This window comes from Myotis brandtii, unplaced genomic scaffold, assembly GCF_000412655.1.
Source record: "Myotis brandtii unplaced genomic scaffold, ASM41265v1 scaffold187, whole genome shotgun sequence".
Lineage (NCBI taxonomy): Eukaryota > Metazoa > Chordata > Mammalia > Chiroptera > Vespertilionidae > Myotis > Myotis brandtii.
Genome location: NW_005356944.1, coordinates 2,574,208 through 2,601,088, shown reverse-complemented (window position 1 = coordinate 2,601,088; position 26,881 = coordinate 2,574,208). Strand labels below are relative to the sequence as shown.

Genomic DNA, 26,881 nt, shown 5'->3' with positions numbered 1-26,881 from the left:
AGGGGGGGGTGGGAACCGGGTGAAGGGGAGCTATGGGGGGGAAAAAGAGGAACAACTGTAATAATCTAAACAATAAAGATTTAATTAAAAATAAAATAAAATAAAAAATAAAAATATTTTCCCCGTCCTGGCCAGTGTAGCTCAGTTGGTTGAACGTCATCCCATGCACCATTATCCGAGTGTTTTACATTCTTTTTTCATATTAAGTCTTCAAGATTCAGTGTGTATTTTGTACTCACATCTCAATTTAGTCTCATTTGTGGCTTGTGGCTTACTATACTGGACAGGACAATCTAAATCTTAGAAGAAGCAACAGAAGTAAAGCTTAGAAAATGAGCTATCAAGAAAGCTACTTAAAGCTATGTACAGTAGTGGGCAAAAGCAGGAGTTGTGAGTATACAAAACAGAGTTAATTCTTGTATTATTTTCCATACAAACAACTGCAAACTGACTCTTGCCCATCCCTGTATATGAATCGCCCAAGGCAACATATGCTGGAATTTCTCTATACTTTCATAAGATAATCAGCCAAACAAGCAGGTATGACTTACAAACTAAACTCAAACCAAGCTCTGATATCCTCCATCAAAGGTGGTTATTCCATCCCTATTATGGGCAGAGAGTGGGGGCTTTACCACAGACCTCCCCACAAACACACACAGAGTCTGGGAGTTTTGTCCTTTGGCTTTCATTACCAGGTTAAGTCTGAATATTGGGATAAAAGAGGACCTGAATATATTGCTCCACTGTATATCACTCTCAAAATTGTTAGAACTAGCACTACTTTACGTTAGCATTTTCCTGTGTCTACTAACTCCCTTCTCCTATAATTTTGCCCAACTGACCTCTAATTCCCAAGAGAAGAGAGATAATGTCAAATTCTCCAACTCTTAGATCCCTGCTACAAGTAATTATGGCCTCTTTCTCTTGATATTCCTTTACTTAAAAAGAAAATTCTGTCATAACAAGTGGCTTTAGGAGAAACATCACTTCATGATCAATCTTCTTCAAGTGGCCTGGAATCCACTACCCAAAGTTCATGTTATAAACAAAAATACCATAGGTGCCCTGGCTGGGCGGTTCTGTTGGTTCCAGCATCATTCTGTGCAACAAAAGGTTGTAGGTTCCATTCCTGGTCAGGCCACATACCTAGGTTGTGGGTTTGATCTCCAGTTGGGACACGAATGGGAGGCAACAGATCGATGTTTCTCTCTCACATCATTTCTCTCTCTTTCCCCCTTCCTCTCTAAAAATCAATTAAGAGAACAAACATATCTTTCTGTTAGGATTAAAAAACAATTTAAAAACAAAATACCATTGGCAATTACAAAAATAATTTAAATATACTTGAGGATCAATAATATGCAAACAGTTTTAATTATTCTTTCCTACTACCCTCCCCCAAATACCTCCCTTGCCCCAAAAGGATGGTGGCAAACTTTTCACATTTTTGAGAAAAGGAAACATTTCTTATTTGTCAGACTAACAAACAGTAACTTTAACCTCTTGTTGTGGAACTTAAGGTAAACTGAGAGACACTAAATGTCATAAATTCTGACCTATTTATTGGCTAAAAAAGCAACTGTATATTTCTGAGCTAAATGGCTAAAACTATGTTTCTTATTTCTTCTGGCTATTTTCCTTTGATTAAAACTTTCTAGAGTTATAAAGAATTCTACAGCCGTGACTGGTTTGGCTCAGTGGATAGAGCGTTGGCCTGCGGACTGAAAGGTCCCAGGTTCGATTCCAGTCAAGGGCATGTACCTTGGTTTCGGGCACATCCCCAGTGGGAGGTGTGCAGGAGGCAGCTGATCGATGTTTCTCTCTCATCGATGTTTCTAACTCTCTATTCCTCTCCCTTCCTCTCTGTAAAAAATCAATAAACTATATTAAAAAAAAAAAAGAATTCTATAATTTGGTCCAAGATCTGACACTATATAACAAATTGCTGAGTTTTGCTATCCTCTGATTATTGAGCCTATAAAATGTAGATCCTAATAACTGACAATTGTAATATTTACAAAATCACTTCATTTATTCTTGATATATGAAGTAAAAAATATATATACATGTGTGTATTTTTGTACTTTAAAGACAAAAAAAGACATGGAAGGATATATAAATTGATAAAATGGTTACTTCTGGGGAAGGAATTGAGATTACAGCTGTTAAGAAACTCTTTAGCCTTATCTGCAAAACTTTAATTTTATACAATAATGCATTCATATTTTATTTGTATAATTAAAACCAGTCAGAATGGAATCTGTAGAACTAGCTGATATAAACTTATTAAGTTTTGAAAATTATAACAGATACCATTTATTGAAAGTTCATTGTTTGCAAAGCAGTCTGTATTTATTAGCCCATTAAATCCTCAAACAACCTTAAAAAAGTACGTATCGTTATTATCCCAATTTAGAAATGAGTAAAATGAGACTCTGAGAGGTTAAGATGTGTCCCGTTCAAGGTCACATAAATGTTGGAACCTGGGACTCCCAAGACCACACTAAGGCAAACATACAGGGAATTTAATACATTGGTTATAGCCTTGCTAAGGGAATATTCAGTTAATTCAGAAGCAAGAAGAAAATACTTTTTAATGTTTGTCATTATTACTAGTAAAAAGCTCCAGGAAAAAAAAAAATCTGCTTATCTGTTTGCCAGAAGTATAAACATTTGGGGCATTTCCTGATTGACTTATTGCCATGCTGAACATGGTGTAACATCCCAAACCTATTGAAAGTCTTAAAGTAGATAGTGATAGGGAGAAAAGTAAATAAAAATTTTTAAAAAGAGATTTAAACTGAATTGTAGTGCCAAGCCATGTGCCACTGGCCCCTACCTCAGCTCTTTTGCTAAGTTCTAAGCAAAGTATAATAGACAATTTCAGCTGGATTGCACTTTAGGATATGGATTATTTGTTTCTGATAAAGTAAAAAACAAAAACAAAAAAAACACCTATGGTTTGAGTTTTATCTGCCAAAAAAACCATAATTTTCTTAAAGGGCAGCAATAGTGACAATTATTTGCACCAATTATAAGTGATCTAGTAAAGACTCTAAGTTAATCAACTGACAGGTGTGTACTAGATTAGTTTACCACTAGAAGATAAGCTAGAAGTCTTGCTACAAGAATCTTTGTCACCCGGACAGTGTGGCGAAGTGGTTGAGCATCGACCTATGAATCAGGAGGTCAGGGCACATGCCCAGGTTGCGTGCTGGATCCCCAGTGGGGAGCGTGCAGGAGGCAGCCGATCAATGATTCTCTTTCATCATTGATGTATCTATCTCTCTCTCCCTCTCTGAAATCAATAAAAAAAAGAAAAGAATCTTTAATGTCTGGGACTACACAGTCTCTGGGGAAGCCCTTGATTCTTGAATTTTCCTTTCCGTCTTTCTTTAATAAGGTTTAGCAAGGTTCACTGACACCTGAAATCCAGTGAAAGGAATATCTTTTAACCTAACCTTTCCCAGGATGGTACAGAAGATGTGGTTAAGTCTGAATGAAATACAATCAAGGCTTATTTATACTCTCATATATCAAATCTTCCACAACATTGTTTTGAACTTGATCACATACTCTGGACTTACACTGTAGACATTCTCATAAATCTTAATTCTGTTTCAACTTCCATCTTGCATAGCTTTTCTGCTATTTATATCTGAGTTCAGGAAATCTTTACTGTTAGTACTACAAATTAACTTTAGTCCTCCAGCCAGGTTCTGAGGGAGTTTCAAACATATTAACATGATCCCAAATGAGATCAGAAAGCTATGCAACTATAAATACTTTAATAAAACACTTTAAACCTCTAGTTAAGGAATAACTACATAAAACGCACTAAAATGAGGAGGAGGGGACCATGCCAATATAGTTAATAACCAATATTAAATTGAAACATTTTCTGCAGCAAAAAATGAGAATAAATGTTTCTTTTCATCCAGTTTCGATATTGCTCATTTTGTATTTGGTAGCTTCATTTCATACAACACGTGGTTTCAAGTTTCTTTTCCAAACTCTATTCCCAGTTCTACCTTTCCTTACAAATGATGACCTCATGACTTAACTATATAAAAAATGTTAAAACCTTTAAAAGCTATGCCCTACTCATTTTGGCTCAGTAGATAGAGCGTCAGCCCACAGACTGAAGGGTCCCGGATTTGATTCTGGTCAAGGGCACGTACCTGAGTTGCAGGTTTGTTCCCCCTAATTGGGGCATGTACCGGAGGCAACCAATCAATGTGTCTCTCCCACATTGATGTTTCTCTCTTTCTCTCTCTTCCCCCTCCTCCCTTCCACTCTCTCTCTAAAAAAAAATAATAATAAAATAAAAATCAATGGAAAAAATATCCTCGGTGAGAATTAAAAGAAAAAATAGGTGGATGAGTAGTGAAAAATTGTTGGGGAAATCTCAAAGTACCATCCCATAAATTACTTTCTAATTACTAAGGAAAAATATATTATAGGAAAGATCTAACAGTCACACACTTAATAAAGTGATCAAGCCTAGCATCACCAAGAATGAGACAACCTAACACTATCTTCTGGTATGATGCAATAAATATGAATAGTAGTCTTTGTGCCAAAATGTTAAACCTGAATTTAATCACTTAAGTATATCTAAAATGCTCCTTTTTCATTTTTTAATTTCAATTTAGCCACTATCAAAGGGCCTCTGAGAGGACTCCTAACAACCATCACAAAAAATGTAGTAGTAAAATGAATATGGGTTTGGAGCTAGACAGACCTAAGTCTGAATCCTGGATCAGCTACTTACTAAGCTTATATAAACTGTAAGCCTCAGTTTCCTCATCTATAAAATGAGGTTGTATGAAGTACCACCAATTTCAGAGATTGTTATAAGGATCAAATGATATATCTACTGTATGTAAAGTATAATACTGCCTGGCACCCTAGCTGGCGTGGCTAGTTGGTTGAGTGTTGTCCTGTGCACCAAAAGGTTGCCAGTTCGATTCCCGATCAGGGCACATGCCCAGGTTATGAGTTCAGTCCCCGGTCAGGTGGGAGGCAAAAGATGGATGTTCCTCTCTCACAATGGTTTTTTTTTTTAATATGTTTTTATTGATTTCAGAGAGAGGAAGGGAGAAGAAGAGAGAGATAAAAATACCAATGATGAGAGAGAATCATCAATCGGCTGCCTCCTACATGTCCCCTATTGGGAATCGAGCCCGTAACTCAGGCATGTGCCCCAACCAGGAATCAAACCATGACCTCTTGGTTCATAGGACGATGCTCAACCACTGAGTAACACCAGCCAGGCTCTTATTGATGTTTCTTTCTCTCTGTCCCTTCCTCTCTCTAAAATCAATAAAACTACAAATAAAACAAAATCATTAAAAACATATTTAAAAAGTAAAATAAAGTCAAATAAACTCACAAAAATTCTTTAAAAAAATAAAATAAAATAAAATAAAATAAAAAGTAAAATAAAATACTGCCTGGCATATTAGAGCTGGTCATGTTGCTTGCCCTATCATACTACATAATTGTTCTCTATAATGTGTTATGGCTAACAAAGGTCCTTTATATACATATACTGGGGCCCGATGCACAAAATTCATGCAAGAGTAGGCCTTTGCAGCTGAGATCCCTCTCAGCCACGGTGGCTGCCTCAATCCCGTGGCTGCAGCCTGGCTTCATCCGGAAGGTTGTCCGGTCTAATTAGCATGTTACGCTTTTATTATTATAGACAGTATGTCATCATCTGATCCTACATATAAACCAGAACTACAGGTCAGTAAACTACAATGACATTAATCTTCCTACAAGGAATTAATCTTCTAACATTATAAAATCAAAGCATTGCTCTTCCCTCTTTCGGCCATCGTAGGAGCGCCAGCGGTCAAAATGAAGTTCAACCCCTTTGTGACTTCTGACCGGAGCAAGAACTGTAAAAGGCATTTCAATGCACCTTCCCACATTCGAAGGAAGATCATGTCGTCTCCTCTTTCCAAAGAGCCGAGACAGAAGTACAATGTTCGGTCCATGCCCATCCAAAAGGATGATGAGGTTCAGGTTGTTCGAGGACATTACAAAGGGCAGCAAATTGGCAAAGTAGTCCAGGTTTACAGGAAGAAATACGTCATCTACATTGAACAAGTGCAACTGGAGAAAGCTAATAGGACAACTGTTCATGTGGGCATTCACCCCAGCAAGGGGTTATCACTAGAGTAAAGCTGGACAAAGACGGCAAAAAGATTCTTGAACGTAAAGCCAAATCTCGCCAAGTAGGAAAGGAAAAGGAAAATACAAGGAAAAAACAATTGAGAAGATGCAGGAATAAAGTAATATTATATACAACTTTCATTAAAAACAAAATGAAAAAAAAATCAAACCATTTGTGCTCATTCTTACACTCTTTATACTGGTAGTACTTGCTTTGCATGGTCCCAATATGTACACATTTCAGTTACCACAATTTAGTTAAATAACATCAATCTCCTAACAATATAGTTCAAATTTCATTTACCATTGTATATGAACTGTGAGTAGTTGAATAAAGTACAAACTTTACTGTTAGCTTCTCAGTCCACAAAACATTCTATAAATAAGAGGTGTGCATCATGATCAGTGACCAATCATACCACTTCTTTCAAAGTCTGTTGGTGATGAGTTCACTTACAAATAATAAGACGTAGTATATTGCCTCCTAGTCTCCCAGTGATAAACTACATGGTATTTTATAAAAAAAAAAAAAAAAGGATAATCAAAAGAGGGAACTGGCCTACAAAGATAAAAATGAAGCAAAGAAATAAAAAGTGAGCCCTAGCTGGCTTGGCTCAGTGGAGAGCGTCAGCCTGCGGACTGAAGGGTCTCAGGTTTGATTCCAGTCAAGGGCATATGCCTGAGTTGCAGGCTTGATGCCCAGTGGGGGGCATGCAGGAAGCAGCTGATCAGTGATTCTCTCTCATCATTGATGTTTCTCTCTCTCTCTCCCTCCCTCTCTGAAATCAATAAAAATATATTTAATAAACAAACCAACAAAAAACTCGCCTGTTTAAAAAAAAAAAGTGAAAATGCTGAAAATGAAATGTGAATAGAATATGAATGGAGTAATATATATCAGAGGAACTAAGTGCAGACAAGCTTATCAACATAAATGAGAAAGTGATTATGATGAAAAGGATAAAGACATCCCAGTGGAAGCGACACCAGCTCAAAAAACCAAAACACACAAAAACAACAACAACACTTAAAGAAACTCAAGTCCTTTGTATTACTTCTGTATTTAATTACAGTTTCAATATGAGTCTTGTTAATATCAAATTAATTCCATAGTTCAACTAGCCAATAAACTACTTTTAGAATTTAATAGCATATAAAAAAACATTATACCCAAAGAAACATCTCCTTTTCAGAAATGGAAGAGATTATTTCACACCTAAGCCAGTGCACAGTTTAAATTCCTGTGCCAATGAACCTATCAAATGCCTGTGAAGTGAACAGATTGATTCAAATGGACATGTGTCAGCTTGCCATTCTATTCCCATTAAAACTTTAGTAGAAGCCAATGAATTTGATTAATATGGGTAGGCATACATAAGTCATTCAATGATTATTACAGTAGAACAAGATTGTGAAATTTGAGCCAACATTTTTCTGTTTTCAGATGTGTCTTAAAACTACGTCTCTCATCAAATTAAGGAGATGTAGTTAGTTGGTCAGAAAATTGAATCTATGAAAAATGAGAGAAAGTTGTTCGAACACAGAAAAGGCTGAGGCCTAGAGATGTGATGCCTTCCCAGGTCTAAAACCACCACTGCCGGAAGCCGGTCCATCCTTGCTGCCTGACACAGTCGCTGCAGGAAAGAAACATCTGCACAGCATATGTTTCAAGGGACCTGCCGTATATAGCATACTGTTTGCTCCCCTTAGCGCTATGTGTTTTAACCAAGGTCACCTCTCCGAGAAAGGTTGTTTCCCCAGGTAGGGATTTTTCCCTGAAGTTAGGGAGGGGATAAAACCCCTTAACTAAGTGGCAGGCGGGTAGTTAATCACTTTAACTACGAACAATCATGCTTAAGCTACATAATCTTTACTCCCTGGAATGGAGATAAGAAACGCCCTAACCTTTGCAATAGAAATTGACAGGATTAAAATCAACTGGTATAAATACAGATGTAACAAGACAATAAACACCAGAACTTGGCTGGAGAACCTAGTGACAGAACTTGGCTGGAGATCCTGGCTAGGCTGCTGATCAACTGAACGCTGAATCCGTGTCATTCCTTCTTCACCGACTCCGTCCACACCTTGGGGAACCCCTGGACCTGCTGGGGTTGGCCCCCAACACACCACCACCACTACTTGACACTTGATCATGATACTAGAAATTCCTATTCTACTTTTACACAGTGGGGTTCCTTGGCTTATGGCTGGTAACTCAGAGTCCCTCAAAGTTCCAACTTGACACAGGATGGCACAAGTATCAGCAGGGGCTTTCCCAAATGTGTGATTACAACAGCCACATGGATGCAATAAAGGAAAAAATTCAAGAAATGTATTTAGAATTATAAACACCTTTAACAAGGCTTCTCTACAGAATTTTTAAATTATAGAATCTGAAAGAATTAAAGAATAAATATAAAGAAATAAGGGACAGACACAAATGGATGTCTGTAGATGTTTGTACCCACAACACAATGTTTGGAACAGTTCCTAGTTCTATATAATAAAAGGCTAATATGCAAATTGTCCCGTCCTGGGAGTTCGACCAGGGGGTGGGGCTGGCCAGCCAACCGACCGCAGCCCCTCCCCCAGACTGGCCCCACCCCTGATCAACCCCCCACCCCAACCGTCTGCAGCCCTTCCCCCCTGCTGGCCTGGCCCCAATCAGCCTGATTGGGGTGGGCCAGACCCCACCCATGCATGAGTTCATGCACCGGGGCCTCTAGTATTTTCATAAAGATACAGAAGATAACATGGAGTAAAAATTACAAACAGAGAGGTATAAACTGAGAAAGAGCTTAAAAAGCTAAGTGGGTAAGTACAGTGGAACCTCGTTTCTCGAACCTCTCCCATCTCAAACAATAAGCTTCTCAACCTGTCAACCCCTTCATGCTGACACCTGTATGATGAGACATTCATTTTGCAGGTGACAAAGGAGAGAATGCGCGAATATGAGTCAGTTTACCACTGTCAAAATCTCAGGATATTGTGCCATGAATATTTTTGTGTTTTTGTTGCTGCTTATAATTATTGTAAAATTTTCATTTTTACTATACATTTCCTTTCCCTTTTGTTAAATTTTCATTTACATTTCATGCTCTTTTTGTTTCTAAGGGGTTCATTTAGAGCAGGGGTCCTCAAACTTTTTAAACAGGGGGCCAGTTCACTGTCCCTCAGACCGTTGGAGGGCCGGACTATAGTTTAAAAAAAACCATGAACAAATTCCTATGCACACTGCACATATCTTATTTTGAAGTAAAAAAACAAAACGGGAACAAATACAGTATTTGTATTTGCATGTGGCCCGCGGGCCGTAGTTTGAGGACCCCTGATTTCGAGATTAAACAGTACAATAGACATGTATTGTACATAAAAAGGTTAAAACAAGGACTCATTTGGGGGTCTGGAACAGATTAACTCAATTTACATTATTTCTTTTTCTTTTTTTTTATTCCTCACCCAAGGATATTTTCCTATTGATTTTTTTGAGAGTGGGAGAGAGAGAAACACATTGATTGGTTGCCTTCTGCATGCCCCTGACCAGGGCCTAGGCAGGGGAGGAGCCTGCAACCGAGGCATTATGCCCTTGACCAGAATCGGACCTGGGACCCTTCAGTCCACAGGCCAACAATCTATCCACTGACCAAAATAATGTAGCCAGGGCTACATTATTTCTAACTAGAGGCCCAGTGCACAAAACTTGTGCACAGGTAGGGTTCCTAGGTCTGGCCGGCAATCAGGGCTGATCTGTGGGGCAACCAGCAGGGTGATCAGGGCCCCCCACTCACACCCACCTTGGCCAGCCTGGCGCCGCCCACTCGCTGGCCCCGCCCCCCGCCACCAGTCACCTTCCTCTGCAGGGTGACTGGCGGGTCGATTTGGGGGGTCCCCGCTGGCACCCGCCTTTGCCGGCCTGGCACTGCCCATTTGCTGGCCCCACCCCCCGCCTCCCTCTGCAGGGTGACTAGTAGGGCGATTGGGGGGTTGGGGCGGTGGGGAGGGCCCCCAGCTCGCACCCACCTTGGCTGGCCTGGGGGCAGCTCCTGCGTTGAGTGTCTGCCCCCTGGTGGTCAGTGTGCATCACAGTGACCGGTCATTCTGCAATTCAGTCAATTTGCATATTAGGCTTTTATTATATAGGATAGGATTGGGGAAAAATGACTGTTTTTTTGAACAGCCTTTCAGAATGAATCAAATTTGAGAAATGAAGTTCCACTGTATTATTATATTATTAGCTTTGACTTGGGCAAGCAAAAAAGGCCTATTTTGCCTATATAACTATCATTAATAGTTCAGAAAAAATGTCCACAAATTCAACTGGTAAGAAACACACACAAAGAAAAGTTTTAAAAATAACCTTAAGCTATGAAGTGTAAAGTAGTTAACTCTAATTTTTTTAACACACAGAAAAACAGACAAACTACTAAACTAATTTCGATAGTTCTCAAACTTGACCATCTATCAGAATCACCTGCCCGGCCTTTGTGGCTCAGTGGTTGACCATGGACCTATGAACTAGGAGGTCATGGTTCAATTCCCGGTCAGGGCACATGCCTGGGTTGCAGGCTCGATCCCCAGTGTGAGCCATGCAGGAAGCAGCTGGTCAATGATTCTCATTTATGTTTCTATCTCTCTCTCTCTCTCCTTTCCTCTCTGAAATCAATAAAAATGTATTTTAAAAAATAGTGCCCTAGCTGGTTTGGCCCAGTGGATAGAGCATCTGCCTGCGACTGAAGGGTCCAGGATTCGATTCTGGTCAAGGGCACACACCTGGGTTTGCAGGGTCCCAGCCCTGGTCTGTGCCATGTGGGAGGCAACCAATCGATGTGTCTCTCTCACATCAGTGTTTCTCTCTCCCCTCCATTCTCCCTAAAAATCAATGGAAAAAATAGAAAAAAAAAATCACCTAATGGGGTTGTTGAGACACAGATTGCTGGGTCCCACTCCCAGAGTTTCTGATTCAGTAAGTTTGGAGAAAAACCCAAGAATCTTCATTTCTCACAAGTTCTCAGATATGGTCAGGGACACCCTTTGAAAACAATTGTTTTAAACTATTATGCTAAGAAAGAACTTGCAGGTGAATAAAATAAAGCTTAGATAACTAACAGGCTTCCTGATTATCAACCTAAGGTTCTTTCCATTGTTAGGGTTCAGTCATTATGTTATATATTTTTATGTATTTTTAAAAAGTGCAAACATATTTTTGTTAAATTCAATAAATATTTTTGGAGCACTTGAAGAAGACATGGTCCCTTGCTTTAAAGAAGAGACTCACAGTCAGATAACTACAACACAAAGTGGCTGGTTCCACAAAAGAAGTGCGTAAAAAGTGCCTTGGGAATATAACTGAAGAGAACTCAAGAGAACAACATCTGGGTCCTTGGAGGATAATTATTAGGAGCTTACCAAGAATACAGAATGGGGTGGAATGTAGAGCTGTTAGATATACACATTCACAGAAAAAAAAAATCCATCAAGCACCTACTGTGGACCAGGCATTATACTAAGCACGAGATAAAATGGTGAGAAAAGGCATTGTAGCAGGCTTTAATGATGCTTACACTCTAAAAGAGAAACAATCAAATAATTATCCAAGTAAATATAAAGTAGCAATTTTGATAAGTGCTATGCATAAGAGGTATTCTATACTATGAGAATTTAATCAAAGACTTCTCTGAGAAAAGGGTCTGAACTATGGTATGAAGATAGTACCTTAGCATTCTACACACCATGTTCAAACCTTTGCACATAAAAAAAGTGGCTTTACATACTATTAATGTTAAGTAGATATCTTTGTCTCTTTTATTTTAAAGGTTTTAAAATTAATTTTGAGAGAGAGGGAGAAGGAGAAAGAGAAACACTGACATACCATCAGCTGCCTCCTGCATGCCCCCGACAGAGGATTGGGCCCAAAACCAGGATATGTGCCCTGGAGAATCGAACCAGCAACTCCTCAGTGCCTGGGATGGTGCCTGGCACCGCCCAACCAACTGAGCCACAGCAACCAGGTATATTTTTGTCTCTTTCAAGTTCAAAGAAGAAATTTTGGTAGGCTAATAATCAATTCTACAAGACAAAAGAACTTACAGGTAACTTCTGGTAATGCCTACCACTGACTGAATATTTATGCCCACTATCCAAGGAACCCCTTTCCCAGCGTCAAGGAACAGGGAACCAAGCTAATTACAAAAGAAGCTGGTGAGCACCGTGTAGTAAGAGCAAGGGTAACTGGATGGTCTCAAGGAACATGAGCAGCTTGTTTCCTCCTTTCTCTTATGACCAGAACAAGTGGGGCTACCAGTTACGGCAAATTCTTGTTTCTTGGCTCCCCTTCTTTGACTGTGTTCTGACCACCACCATCCTGATAACTGTCAGCACTTCACCACAGAATGGAGTAATTTTATTACAGTTGCTTTGTCTTTTAAAAATTATTATTAATTTTGAAAGACAGACACTTGTTTAAGGCAGTGACCTAAAGTAAGGCAGTTTTTAAAAAATATATGTTTTTATTGATTTTTTTGTCGAGAGAGGAAGGGTGAGGGAGAGAAAGAAATAACGTACGCACCCCTACCTGACCAAATGGTGCACGGGACAACACTCAACCAACTGAGCCACACCAGTCAGGGCACATTCTGCTTTGTCTTTATGATAAATTTAAACAACTAGTAATGTTAATCTCAATGATATACATGGGTACTGTGCTTTGTGTATGCCAGGGAAGTCATAATTTTTCCTCAAGGAGCTTATAATCTGACATAATTAAACTTTTATCTTGTATCCATTTAGATATCAGAGGGGTAGGGAGAAAAAACTATGAGGATTCAGGAAAGAGGTTTCCTTCAGTGTGTGAGATTAGTAAAACAATATTGCAAATGGGCTTTAGAGGATGAAAAACAAGGTAGGGACAGGGAGATAGGATATCACAAGCAAGCAAGTAGCTTGGTTTGACTGGAACATATATAGGAGTAGATAAGCCCTAGGCGGAGTGGCTCAGTTGGTTGGACCTTTGTCCCGTATACTGAAAAGGTACGGGTTTGATTCCTGATCAGGGCACATACCTAGGTTGCAGGTTCAATCCCCCATTGGGGTGCGTACAAAGGCAACCAATTGATGTTTTACTCATATTGCTGTTTCTTCCTTTCTTTCTCTCTCTCTCTTTCCCTTCCTCCCCCCATCTCCCTCTCCCTCTTCTCTCTCTAAAAAATAATAATAATAAACAAAATAAAAGTAAGTAAGAAAGAGTAGATAATAAACCCTGGCTGTGTGACTCAGTTGGTTGGAGCATTGTCCCATACACCAAAAGGCTGCAGGTTCGATTCCCAGTCAGGGCACATATCTAGCTTGACGGTTTGATCCCCAGCTGGGGCGTGTGCAGGAGGCAACCAATGGATGCTTCTTGTTTCTCTCACACATGAATATTTCTCTCTCTCTCTCTCCCATCCTCTCTCTGAAAAATCAATAGATGTATCCTCAGGTAAGGATTTAAAAAAAAAAGAGATAAAACTGTAATAGTCAACTGAAGCCTGAAGCCCAGGCTAAGCAGTTTATGCCTACAATGGCAAAACCTTAAAAATTAACCAAGTATTTATAAGCAATTTCCAAAAGGTAAGCTTTATTTTCACTACTCCACACATGAAAAGTTACAGTTCATCAAGGTTAAGTAACTTGCCCAAGATTACACAGAATATGAGCTAAAATTCAAAGCCACATCTTATGAACCAAAGTCCAGTGTCCATCCCACACCACCAGTGACTAAGAGTGGGGGAATGTCACAGAGGATGGGAACAACCTAATCAGAACCTTGGAAGCACAAAATAAGAAATAATGGAAAAGATACCCAGAATAAAAATCTAAGAAGGAGGCTACTACAACAGTGCAGACTGAGTCAGAACTAGGAGTGGTAGTGGGAACTAAAAGCGTTGAATATCAAAATCCAGCAGGTCTTAGCAATTGATTAAATATCCTATATAATAAAAGCGTAGTATGCAAAGTGTCCCCTCCACCGAGAGTTTGTTCAGGAGTTTGACCAGGAGGCAGGGCCAGCTGGGGGAAGGGAGAGAGGCACAGCCGGCCAGTGGTGGTGGTGGTGGCTGCAGGAGGTCCCTGCTGGTGGTGGCAGCAGGTCCGGCCAGCAGCAGCAGCAGGTGGCTGGGAGAAGGGAGGGAGTACCTGGCCGGCAGCCGCTAGGGACCATACCAGTGCATGAAATTCGTGCACTGGGCCTCTAGTGGAAGATAACAGAGAACTAGTAGTTGATAATGCCATTAACCCTTTTCGGTCCAATTTTATTTTTGGAATTCAAACAGTCTGGTCCAAATTAATTGACGGGATTGAATGAATGTTGAACCGGTTTGCGGTGTCGACCTCAGCCTCGACGTAGGACCTGCTCCTAGCGCAGTGATGGCGAACCTTTTGAGCTCGGCGTGTCAGCATTTTGAAAAACCCTAACTTAACTCTGGTGCCATGTCACATATAGAAATTTTTTGATATTTGCAACCATAGTAAAACAAAGACTTATATTTTTGATATTTATTTTATATATTTAAATGCCATTTAAGAAAGAAAAATCAACCAAAAAAATGAGTTCGCGTGTCACCTCTGACACGTGTGTCATAGGTTCGCCATCACTGTCCTAGCGCCTGGTCTGTCAAGTCAGCCTCCACGTTGGACCGAAAGGGGTTAACAAAAAAAATGTAATGGTCAGCCCTAGCTGGTTTGGCTCACTGGATAGAGCATTGGCCTGTGGACTATAGGGTCCCTGAGTTTGATTCCAGTCAAGGGCACATGCCTGGGATGTGGGCTCGATCCCCAGAGGGGGGTGTGGCAACCAATCAATGATTCTCTCATCAATGATGTTTCTATATCTCTCTCCCTCTCTGAAATCAATAAAAATATATTAAAACATAAAATAAAGTAAATGTAATCGTCACTCCTATCTTAAAAACAAACAAACAAAAATCCAAGAGAACCTTCTCTAGATCCTGTACTTGAACTACGATTTGCACCCCTTCTCTCTTCACAGCCAAATTTCACTCAACTTCTCTTCACTCACTCTCTGTGTAGCCTCACATTTATTTTGAAGAATGTCTTCTGCCTCCAGATGCCACTAAAACTCCTATTTAAAGTCACCAATACCCTCTGTATTGCCATATCCATGGCCATCTCGGTTTTTAATATACTCAGTCTCTGAGTAGCATCGACCTCAGCTGACCACTACCACCTCTTTGAAGCACTATCAGTATAAAGTGATGTTTAAGAATACAAACTGGAGCCAGACGAACCTAAGTTCAAAAACCCACTTTTCCAGTTACTACCTGGTGGTATTGGACAAATACACTAATGCTTAGAACAGTGCCTGATAAATAGTAAGTACCACAGTCACTTGGCTTCAAAGACACAACTACCTTGATTTTTCTCATACCTCGGGCCCCTCCTTCTCACTCCCTTAGTATGCCACTCCATGTCTACCAACTTCAATTACCATAATATGCCAATGAAACTCCGCCTTATGCCAATAAGTCCTTCCTTAGGTCAAGAACCATAGTTACCTACTCAACAATTCTATAGGCACCTCACATTCAAACTGTCCAAACTTACTCAAAACTGAACTTATGCTATTTCCCTCAATCTCCAAACCTGCTCTTCCTTCAGGGTGCACTATTTCAATAAAAGGACTGTACTACAGTCACCCACATGAGAAAAATTTGGGAGTCATCCTTACATGTACCCCCTTAACTTCACCCTTCACACATCCAAAGAACCAAAATCCTATGATTCTATTTTCTAAATATTTCTCAAAACCTCTCTATGCCGTAACCGGTTTGGCTCAGTGGATAGAGCGTCGGCCTGCGGACTGAAAGGTCCCAGGTTCGATTCCGGTCAAGGCCATGTACCTTGGTTTCTTGCACATCCCCAGTAGGGGGTGTGCAGGAGGCAGCTGATCGATGTTTCTCTCTCATCGATGTTTCTAGCTCTCTATCTCTCTCCCTTCTTCTCTGCAAAAAATCAATAAAATGTATTTTAAAAAAACACACAAACCTCTCTAATTCTACTGTCAGCACTCTCAACTATACCACCATCGTATCTGACCTGAATCTCTACAGTAGCCTCCTAATTGGTCTTATCAAATCCATTCTGATCCTTTCTGTATACTCTAGTCAATTAGTCCAAGCATTTTTTTTTTTTTAATCCTCATCCAAGGATATTTTTTCCATTGATTTTTAGAGAGTGGAAGGGAGAGGGAGAGACAGAAACACCTATGTGAGAGAGGCACATTGATTGGTTGCCTCCAGCATGCCCCCGACCAAGGCTGGAAGCCTGCAACCGAGGTACGTGCCCTTGACCGGAATTGAACCTGGGACCCTTCAGTCTGCAGGCTGTTGCTCTATCCACTGAGCAAAACCAGCTAGGGCTAGTCCAAGCATATTACTCCTCTGCTGAATGTCTGTCTTTCCTGCTGCCTTCAGGATAAAACCCTACTTGGACTGACCCGTTGTCAAGACTGACTCTCTCCTCCACTCTCTTCTCTCGTTACGCTGGACTTTTGTTTTTGTTTGGTTGGTAAGTTTTTCAAATGTGTCAGATTCCTTCCAACCTCAGGGTTTTTGCATATGCTAGTTACTTCTCTTTTAAAGTTGGTTATCTCTTACTCACCCTACAGGTCTCAGCTTTAAAGGCTTTCTCAGGAAAAGTGTTCTCTGACACCTTCTCCCACTCCTGAAGTTTAGATCAGGTTTATATACTCTTATTGCATTCTGTACTTACCTTCGCAGCCCTTTGTGTAACTATAATTAACATTACTATTGTAAGTATTTATTTAATGTCTGACCTACCCACCAGACTATAAGCTTCATGATAGAGAGACCATGCCTGTCTTATCTCTATATCTATAGCAAGCTTTGCATGGTGTCGGGACACATGGTTAAGTGCTTGCAACATTTTCTCATCCCTACCATTAATTAGGCTTTGCATTAGCTGGTCCCTCTACCTAGACCCAGATCTGGTCCCCTAAGTTCTTGAACTTCACAAAATTGGCTCCTCATCACTCAAGTCATAGTTACAAAATGCCATCTTCAAAAGAAGCCTCTACTGATCACCTAATCTCAAGAAGTTATTCCCATGATACAACAATTTTATTACCCTTTTAATTTCTTTGAAATATTCAACACATCTGAAACCATAGTATAGTATTTAGAAGTCTAACAAGGCATGAACCAAGCACAGTGCCTGCCACAGTGTAAGCATTCAACAAACATTTAATGATTGAATCTCCTGAATGAGAAAAGATGACATGGGGAACACCCCAAATCCATCAGCAAAACATTTACAAACTGTGCTTCAATAAAGTTGAAAATATGGCAGTATTAGCCTGGTAGGCTTGAAAGCCAGACTGCCTCCTTTGAATCCTGGCTCTTTCCCTTCTTAACTGGGTAACCTCAGATAAGTTACTTAGCTGCTCTATGCCTCAGTTTCCAAACCAGTAAAATGGGAATTAGAACAAAGTGCCAATACCAAGCACATAGTGTATTATTATCCATTAGATTGGGCTTTTCCTCCCAATGTTTCAAATACACAGGGTGATTTTTCCTTTATCTTATCCACCCCAAAAGGGCCACCATTATTTTTGTACACTGCACAACTCCAAGGACATCTTTCACATAGATTAAGACATGTGAAGAGCACCTTCTAGACCTGTGGTTCTCAACCTTCCTAATGCCGAGACCCTTTAATACAGTTCCTCATGTTGTGGTGACCGCTAACCATAAAGTTATTTTCGTTGCTACTTCATAACTGTAATTTTGCTACTGTCATGAATTGTAATGTAAATATCTGATATGCAGGATGTATTTTCATTGTTACAAATTGAACATAATTAAAGCATAGTGATTAATCACAAAAACAATATGTAATTATATATGTGTTTTCCGATGGTCTTAGGTGACCCCTGTGAAAGGGTCGTTCAACCCCCAAAGGGGTCGCGACCCACAGGTTGAGAACCGCTGTTCTAGACTTGTGCTACATGGTAGCACCGTCCCGAGTTCCAGCAATCCTTTGTGATAATCAAAAGATTAAGATGATCAAAGAATACAAGAAACAGGGAAAGTACTTTGGAAACTTAAAAGTATTATAAAATGATCCCTATATTTACAAATGTAAATTCTCTTGAGGTCAATGTCAGAAAGAAGGTTGGCCAGATTACTGCTCTGTGATCCAGGGCTATAAAGAGATGGAATAATAGTCAGGCTACCTTGAATTCACACTGAGGGTTACAACCAGCCCATGAGGTTGTTTCTCAGGAAGAGTCATGGGTATTCAGCTGCAGGGCAATTCATAATATTTCAATATTTGCTTACGTCTAACACTGCAGCTTTTATCTCATTTTTCTATCCTTCAAAGAGAATATCAAAAGGAAATTCCTTGTTGTAACATAATTATTGATCTCAAGACAGTGAATACTTATTTTGGGTATCCAAATAAATTGATCTTAGGATAAGCTGAGTAATAAATCTGCAACTGGGTTGAGGATTTGTCATGACCATGAAGTGAGCTTTGTGAAAAGTCAACAATAAAAATGCTTCATGCTTACTTTGGGCGAAGCCCTGAGAAACAAAATCTGAGAGTGCTTTCAAGATGTTTTGTGGTAGACTTTAAATTCAAAGATGAACAGCAGCTAATCAGAATAATATACATAGAACTATCTACTGATTTTCAATCTTACACTATTGACATTTTGAGTCAGATGATTCATTGTTGTGGAGGTCTGATCTGTGCATGAGGATGTCTTAGCAGCATCCCTAGACTCTATTCACTAAAATACCAGTAGTACTCCCCTAATCCGACAATAAAAAATGTCTCTAGCCCTGGCCAGTATAACACAGTGGTTAGAGTGTCATCCTGCAAACCAAAGGGTCTCAGATTCGATTCCTAGTCAAGAGCACATACCTGGGCTGCAGCTTCAATCCCTGGCTCTGGTCAGGGCGTGTGCCAGAGGCAACCAATCCATGTGTCTCTCTCATATCAATCTCTCTCTCTCTCTCTCTCTCTCTCTCTCTCTCTCTCTTTCTCTAACCCTCCCTCCCTTCCACTCTCTCTAAAAATCAATGGACAAAATATCCCCCTAGCCTGGCCGATGTGGCTCAGTGGCTGAGCATCAATCTATGGACCAGGAGGTCACAACTCAATTCCTGGTCAGGGCATGTGCCGGGGTTGCGGGCTTGGTCCCCAGTGGGAAGCATGCAGGAGGCAACCAATCAATGATTTTCTCTCATCATTGATGTTTCTGTCTCTTTCTTCCTCTCCATTCCTCTCTGAAATCAATAAAAAAAATATTTTTTAAAAATATCCTCCTAGGGCAGTGATGGCGAACCTTTTGAGCTCGGTGTGTCAGCATTTTGAAAAACCCTAACTTGCCCTAACTGGTTTGGCTCAGTGGATAGAGCGTCGGCCTGCAGACTCAAGGGTCCCAGGTTCGATTCCGGTCAAGGGCATATACCTTGGTTGCGGGCACATCCCCAGTGGGGAGTGTGCAGGAGGCAGCTGATCGATGTTTCTCTCTCATCGATGTTTCTAACTCTCTATCCCTCTCCCTTCCTCTCTGTAAAAAAATCAATAAAATATATTTAAAAAAATAAAAATCATCATTCTCCCCTTTAAAAAAACAAACAAAAAAAAACACCCCTAACTCTGGTGCCGTGTCACATATAGAAATTTTTTGATATTTGCAACCATAGTAAAACACTTATATTTTTGATATTTATTTTATATATTTAAATGCCATTTAAGAAAGAAAAATCAACCAAACAAATGAGTTCACGTGTCACCTCTGACACGCGTGTCATAGGTTCGCCATCACTGTCCTAGAGTAAGGATTAACAACAACAAAAAGGCTCCAGATACTGTCAAACTCTCTTGACTGAACAAAAATCACACCAAGATGAGGACCCCTGCTTTAAACAAATCTATTCCAACTGTCTAAAACATCCACCCAAGTTCTCTTCTCCCCCTTTCAAAAATCCCTCCCTCTGATCTTCCTGGGAATCCAGATTTAACCTCAGAGTCCACCTCAATTCTTCAATTGCCTTTGCCTCCAAAATCCTCAAAAATCAGTTATTATAACTCCCTCAATGACATGTCAGTACTCTTGTTAAAACCACAACTGGTGATAGACTTAATACTAGTACTCAGGGTTCATGATCCCTAATCAAGCACTCTTTTCCATCATAGCACATTGCTATCCAGCAGTCATCAAGTTTTAAGTCATTCACTGCCAACATGTCTTGCTTCCTTCCACCCCTTACTTTCCATTTCTACTACTTACACCCCAAAGCAGTGGTTCTCAAACTTTTGCATGCATCAGAATCACCTAGCTTGTTAAAACACATTTTGCTGGTCCCCAACCTCAGAGATTCTGATTTAGTAAGTATGGGGAGGATCCAAAAATGCGTGTAACTAATATGTTCCCAGATACCCAGATAATGCTTATGCTGCTGGTGAGAGGACCACACTTCAAGAACCACTGCCCTAGAGTTCAGGTACCTTTCACCTTAAGAGGTAACTTATTTCAGTATTCTTCCAGAACTAAAACTGAAAAACTATTACTTCTAAAATTTTGATCAAATTACTACTCGGTTAAAAATAAGCCACAACTTACGGCTATTTTCCACAGGTGGCTTTTCGTAATTGTTTAAAATGTGTGCCCAACCCTATGAACAGCGCCTCCCTCCCAAAACAAATCTACTTTTATCCTACTAATCTCATGGATATCTTCAGAATAGACCTTATAGACTTCCCACTCCATAATACAGCTTCTGCTGTCTTTACCTCCTAAAAGGCCACCCTCTTCCCTCCTCCTCTCTACCTACCTGAAGGAGGCCTTCACCACTGTATTTGCCAAAACCACGTTTGGTCACTATCTGCTGCCTTTTATCTTTATGGTTTTAAGTTTTTACCAAGTACTCACAGATAGAGAAAACCCCCAAGAACCTAAAATTTAAAACAGAAAACAATGATATGAGTGACATGCATAAATAAAAGGCCTGACATATACACAAACTACACAAATACTGGTGTTTTAATAGATTAAGTGCAATCAATTAAAAGTTCACAAAAAGAATGTGCCGATCTTTTTTAAAATATGACTAAACACCGGCTGTCAAAAATTTATACCTCATTTAGGATATTAAGCAGGCATCTGTTAGGGAAGAAAATTTTAAAGTAGAGAAAGTACTAAGTTTAACCACTTCCTACAACAGAAGTGGGTATCTTTTGTTTTCTGTATGAAATGCACCACAAGAGAGTTGGTACGATGTGAAAGAAGAAACATGGGGTTCTACTCCGACCAACTATGATCTTAGGCAAGTTGATCAAGGCCTTCCCCAAGCTTCCATTTCCATAATTAAAAGAAATTAAGGTTTAAAACTATACAGTCTACCTTACAAGACTGCGTTGAGGGTACAATAAGGTAATGTATATGAAAGAACATAACCTATTAGTTGGCACATGATAAGTATTTATTGAGTTTTAACTTTTTTTTTTAATGTGAAAGCCAATGCAAAAATAGTATTATTCCAAAAATAAGATAAACAGAGCAAATTAATGAAACCTGAGTATGTCCATTTCCCAAGGAAAAAAGTTTTTTAAAGGATATAAAATAAAGAATATAAGTCCCTCAGAGTGGTATACAGTAAATGTATTAATTCCCTGACTTAATGACCTTGAGAATAAAATCACTTGCAACTTCACAACTTAAAGGTTGTCTAAAAGTCAGCAAAAACTTGCCCTACTTGGTTTGGCTCAGTGGATAGAGCGTCGGCCTGTGGACTGAAGGGTCCCAGGTTCGATTCCAGTCAAAGGCACATACCCGGGTTTTGGGCTCAATCCCCAGTAGAGGGCATGTAGGAGGCAGCCAATCAATGATTCTCTCTCATCATTGATGTTTCTCTCTCTCTCTCTCTCTCTCTCTCTCTCTCTTTCTCTCTCTCTCTCTCCCCCTCCTCCCCTCCCCTCTCCCTTCCTCTCTGAAATCAATAAAAATATATATTTTTTAAAAAGTCAGCAAAAACTTTGACATACAGGGTTTAGGACAGGATTAGAGGTAGGAGAATTCACCCTGAGCTTTTAAAGTTTAACTAGATATTTTCTTATTTTTTTCTAATGGCCCAACCACTACAGATGTGTTCATCTGGCGTGTATGTGTATTAAGCATACGTTTTTAATCTGTTATAGCTCCAGTGGTTCTCAACCTTCCCAATGCCGCGACCCTTTAATACAGTTCCTCATGTTGTGGTGACCCCCAACCATAAAATTATTTTCGTTGCTACTTCATCACTGTAATTTTGCTACTGTTATGAATCGTAATGTAAATATCTGATATGCTATACAGTGGGGCCTCGACTTACGAGTTTAATTTGTTCCGTGACGGAGCTCGTAACTCAAATTACTCGTATGTCAAATCAATTGTGAACGAGTGAGACACGTGATGCTGGGCTGATGTTGTGGCGTTCACTGTGACGTTCGCTGCGCCAACTAGCGGTGGGGTATCTGAAGCTGGCTCATAACCCGAATTTTAGCTTGCAACTCAAAGCAAAAAATCGGCCGAGAGATGGCTCTTATCTCGAAAAACTCGTTAGTCAGGACACTCGTAAGTCAAGGCCCCACTGTATGTGTTTTCCGATGGTCGTGACCCACAGGTTGAGAACCACTGAGACTTTTGGTCCTTATGTACATTGCAAGATCCAATACCCAGATATTTTGCTTATCCCTGTGCACCAAAACTCTCCTCAATTCTAGTGGCCTATTCCTAGCACTCAAGAAAACTGGTAATACAAAAAAGTATTTATGAAGGCTTCCAACAACATAAACCAATACTTATTGAGCACTTTCTATGTTTAGACTGAGTATCTTCTTTTTTCAGGCTACTCATTGAACACTTTGTATGTGTCAGACACTGTTCAAAGCATCCAATATACACCATAAACAAAAACAAAGTCCCAACTCTCAAGGAACTTACACTAATGGAGAGAGATACACAAATAAATTTACGTATGGTAGCTAATGACTGGTGCTCAGCAAAATAAAACAGGAGAAAATAATAGAGCTTAAATATAGTCCTTACTCTGGGTCTCCAAAAAATAATTAGATCCCTTGCCCTAGCTGGGTTGCTCACTGGTCAGAGCGTAGGCCCGCAGACTGAAGGACCTCGGGTTTGATTCCAGTCAAGGGCATATGTACGGGTTGCGGGCTCGATCACCAGTATGGAGCGTGCAGGGGCAGCTGATCAATGATTCTCTCTCATCATTAATGTTGCTATCCCTCTCTCCCTCTCCCTTCTTCTCTGAAATCAATAAAAATATAATTTAAGAAAAAAGAAAGTGATGTTAGTTGTGGGTGTCCTTTATCAAGTTGAGGAAGTTTCTTTTCATTCCTACTTTGTTTTTATGGAAAGGGTTTGAATTTTATCAGATGCTTTTTTTTCTGTGCCTATTGATATGATCATGTAACTTTAAAAAAAATTCTATTGATATGTTACATCAATTAATTTTTAACATTTTTTAAAATATATTTTATTGATTTTTTACAGAGAGGAAGGGAGAGGGATAGAGAGTTAGAAACATCAATCAGCTGCCTCCTGCACACTCCCTACTGGGTATGTGCCCGCAACCAAGGTACATGCCCTTGACCAGAATCGAACCTGGGACCCTTGAGTCCACAGGCCGACACTCTATCCATTGAGCCAAACCGGTTAGGGCACATCAATTAATTTTTAGATGTTGAATCAACCTTATATTCCTCTGATAAATTCCATTGGTCATGGTGTATGATTCTATTCATATGTTACTAGATTTGGTTGGTTAGTATTTTATACTCATACTAGAGGCCCAGTGCACAAAATTCATGCACAGGTAGGGTCTCTAGCAGCTGCTGCTGGGGCCTCCCTTCCCTGGCTGCAGGCTGCCAGGGCTGGGGTCTCCCTTCCCCGGCTGCTGGCTGCCAGCCAGGGCCTTCCTTCGTTCTGTTCCATCCCTGGTGGCCAGCGCACGTCAGAGTAAGCAATTGAACTCCAGAGGGGACACTTTGCATATTAGGCTTATACACACACACACACACACACACACACACTGGAGGCCTGATACACAAAATTTGTGCAACGGGCTCGGCCCTCGCAGCCACGGCAGCTTGCTTCAGCCCTCACAGCCCTGGCTTCATCTGGAAGGTCATCCAGAAGGACGTCCGGAAGGTCGTCCAGCAGGTTGTCCAGCTGTCCAGTCTAATTAGCATATTATACTTTTTTTATTACAGATAGATTAATAAGGGATATTGGTCTGTAGTTTTCTTGTGATGTCTTTGTTTGGTTTTAGTATCTGGGGAATGCCTCATAGGATAAGTTAGGCAGTGTTACCTCCTTGTCTACTTTTTGCAGGGTTTGTGAATAATTGGTATTAATTATTTCTTACTTATTATTTTTAAATATAGTTTTATTGATTTCAGAGAGGAAGAGAGAGGGAGAGAGAGAAACATCAATGATGAGAGAGAATCATTGATTGGCTGCCTCCTGCACCCCTCCCCCCACCACTGGGGATTGAGCCCAAAACCTGGGCATGTGCTCTGACCAAGAATTAAACCATGACTTCCCCGGTTCATTGGTTGACACTCAACCACTGAGCTACACTGGCTGGGCATTAAGCATTTACTTTAAATGCACATTATTTTGCCCCTGATTTTCTATGCAATAAGGATTACTCAAAATTGGTGTGATTTCAAAAACCTAAAAGATCATCAATTATAATTGCTAAGGACTTAACTAATATTTTAGATTAAGGAACTCTAAGATATTATGCTGAACATTCCCTATAAATGAACTTAAATGTAAATGGAGAGTCACAAACATCCAAAACTACTCCAATACTTGAGCTCCTGAAATCAAATGAAGAAAAAAAAGGTTCCATATTTAGTACCAGTCAATGTTTCTTAATAAGGTCCTACATCTAAATTTATTAAAATACAAAAATAAATCATCTTTACCTCTGGACAATCAAATATCCACCCATCATTAAAACTGAAGCTTCTGTTCCTCTCCTCAGATATACCAATTTGACTTGGAGATCTATCTGGCTTTATTCTAGGAATCCATACATTGAAACTACTAATGTTTTTCATCTAGCCCTGGTTGACATGGCTCAGTGGTTGAAGCATCAGCCTTTGGACCCTTGAGTTCAATTCCCAGTCAAGGACATGTACCTGGGTTGCAGGTTCATTCCTTCCCTCCCCAAGTTGTTTCTCTCTCCTCCCTTCCTTCCACTCCCTCTTAAAAAAAAAAAAATCAATGGAAAAAATATCCTAGGGTGAGGGTTAACAAAACAAAAGTCTATGTCTTTGAAAAAGCCAAACAGGATCTATTTTGTTCATCAGTTTATTTTGTTCATTAACCAGGAAACTTAGATGCATATATGCAGTCAATGGACACAGATAATAGTGTGGTGAAGGCCTGGGAGGTGCGGGTGCTGGGTGGAGGGGGGTCAATGGGGAAAAAAGACAAACTAACAATGGGGACATCTGTAATACTATCAACAATAAATATAAATTTAAAAAATAAAAATAAAATATAAAATAAAATAAAAAAGCCAAACAATATTTACCCTCTCATGTCATTTCCTACACTACAAAAATAAGTTTTCTGGTTCCAGAAAGTAGAGTCAATACCCAAATCTACACATACACATCATCTTCAAAGGTACAATTCTCTTCCACATGTAATAAGTAAATAATAGTTTGGTAAAAGATAAGCCAACCTTAAAAAACTAGCTATTTCTGATTTTTCTAAAAATTACTTGTCATAAAGATGATATAAACCTATCAAATCTTACCAAATTCATCCTGTGTGCTTGAAATAGCTATGTCAGTAAAAGGATTTATTCAATCATGAATATAGCATTCTTATTAGTACGCATACAACTTTTTTTTTTAAAGATAGGTAAAGGATCGCCCTGGCCGACATGGCTCAGTTGGTTGGAGCATCTGCCAGTGCACTGAAAGGTCACAGGTTTTATTCCCAGTTAGGGGTACTAGGTTATATGGCGGGGGGTGGGGGGGAGGGTGTCATACGGAGGCAACCAAACAATGTGTCTCTCTCACATCAATGTTTCTCTCTCTCTCAAATAAAATAATAATAATAATGTCTGTCTGGCATGGCTCAGTGGTTGAGCATCGACCTATGAACTGGAAGGTCACAGTTCAAGTCCCGATTAGGGCACATACCACAGTTGTGGGCTCAATTCCCAGTGTGGTGTGTGCAGAAGGCAGCCGATCAATGATTCTCTCTCATCACTGATGTTTCTATCTCTCTCTCCCTCTCCCTCCCTCTCTAAAATCAATAAAAATACATTTTTTTTAAAAAAGATAGGCAAAGGGTTTTGAATACAAAAAAGTCATTCTTGTTTCTAAATGAGTTTAGAACATTTAGGTTCTGTCCCAAAAAATAACATGAAGTAACAGTCAACAATAGTATAGTCAATGTACTACCTGATTCAATTAAATTTGACAAATATATACTGTATGAGATCAACACAAACTTTAATAACCAAGCCAAATTGATAAACCTGTCATTTTGTCTTTCACACTTTATGTTCCATGGCCTACTGCAAAACAACCTAAGTTCTACACTATGACCTACTTTAAAGATAGACAAGGTGTTAAA

At 39.8% G+C, this 26,881-nt stretch overlaps 1 protein-coding gene and 1 pseudogene across 5 annotated transcripts in view; one reads left to right on the top strand and one right to left on the bottom strand.

Annotated features, from left to right (window-relative positions):
* Window positions 1-26,881, bottom strand: part of KDM2A (lysine (K)-specific demethylase 2A) — an 83,586-nt gene that overhangs the window by 53,193 nt on the left and 3,512 nt on the right. For 2 of the 5 annotated variants that reach the window (XM_005864319.2, XM_014538093.1), the window contains one exon: window positions 21,051-21,171. The exons of 2 other annotated variants lie outside the window; for them this stretch is intronic. The gene's annotated coding sequence lies outside the window, so the exon portion shown is untranslated. Of the gene's footprint in view, window positions 1-845; window positions 1,145-21,050; window positions 21,172-26,881 lie in introns of those variants that run through there. One more of the 5 variants, XM_014538094.1, reaches the window with a different exon arrangement.
* Window positions 5,816-6,350, top strand: LOC106725775 (annotated as a pseudogene).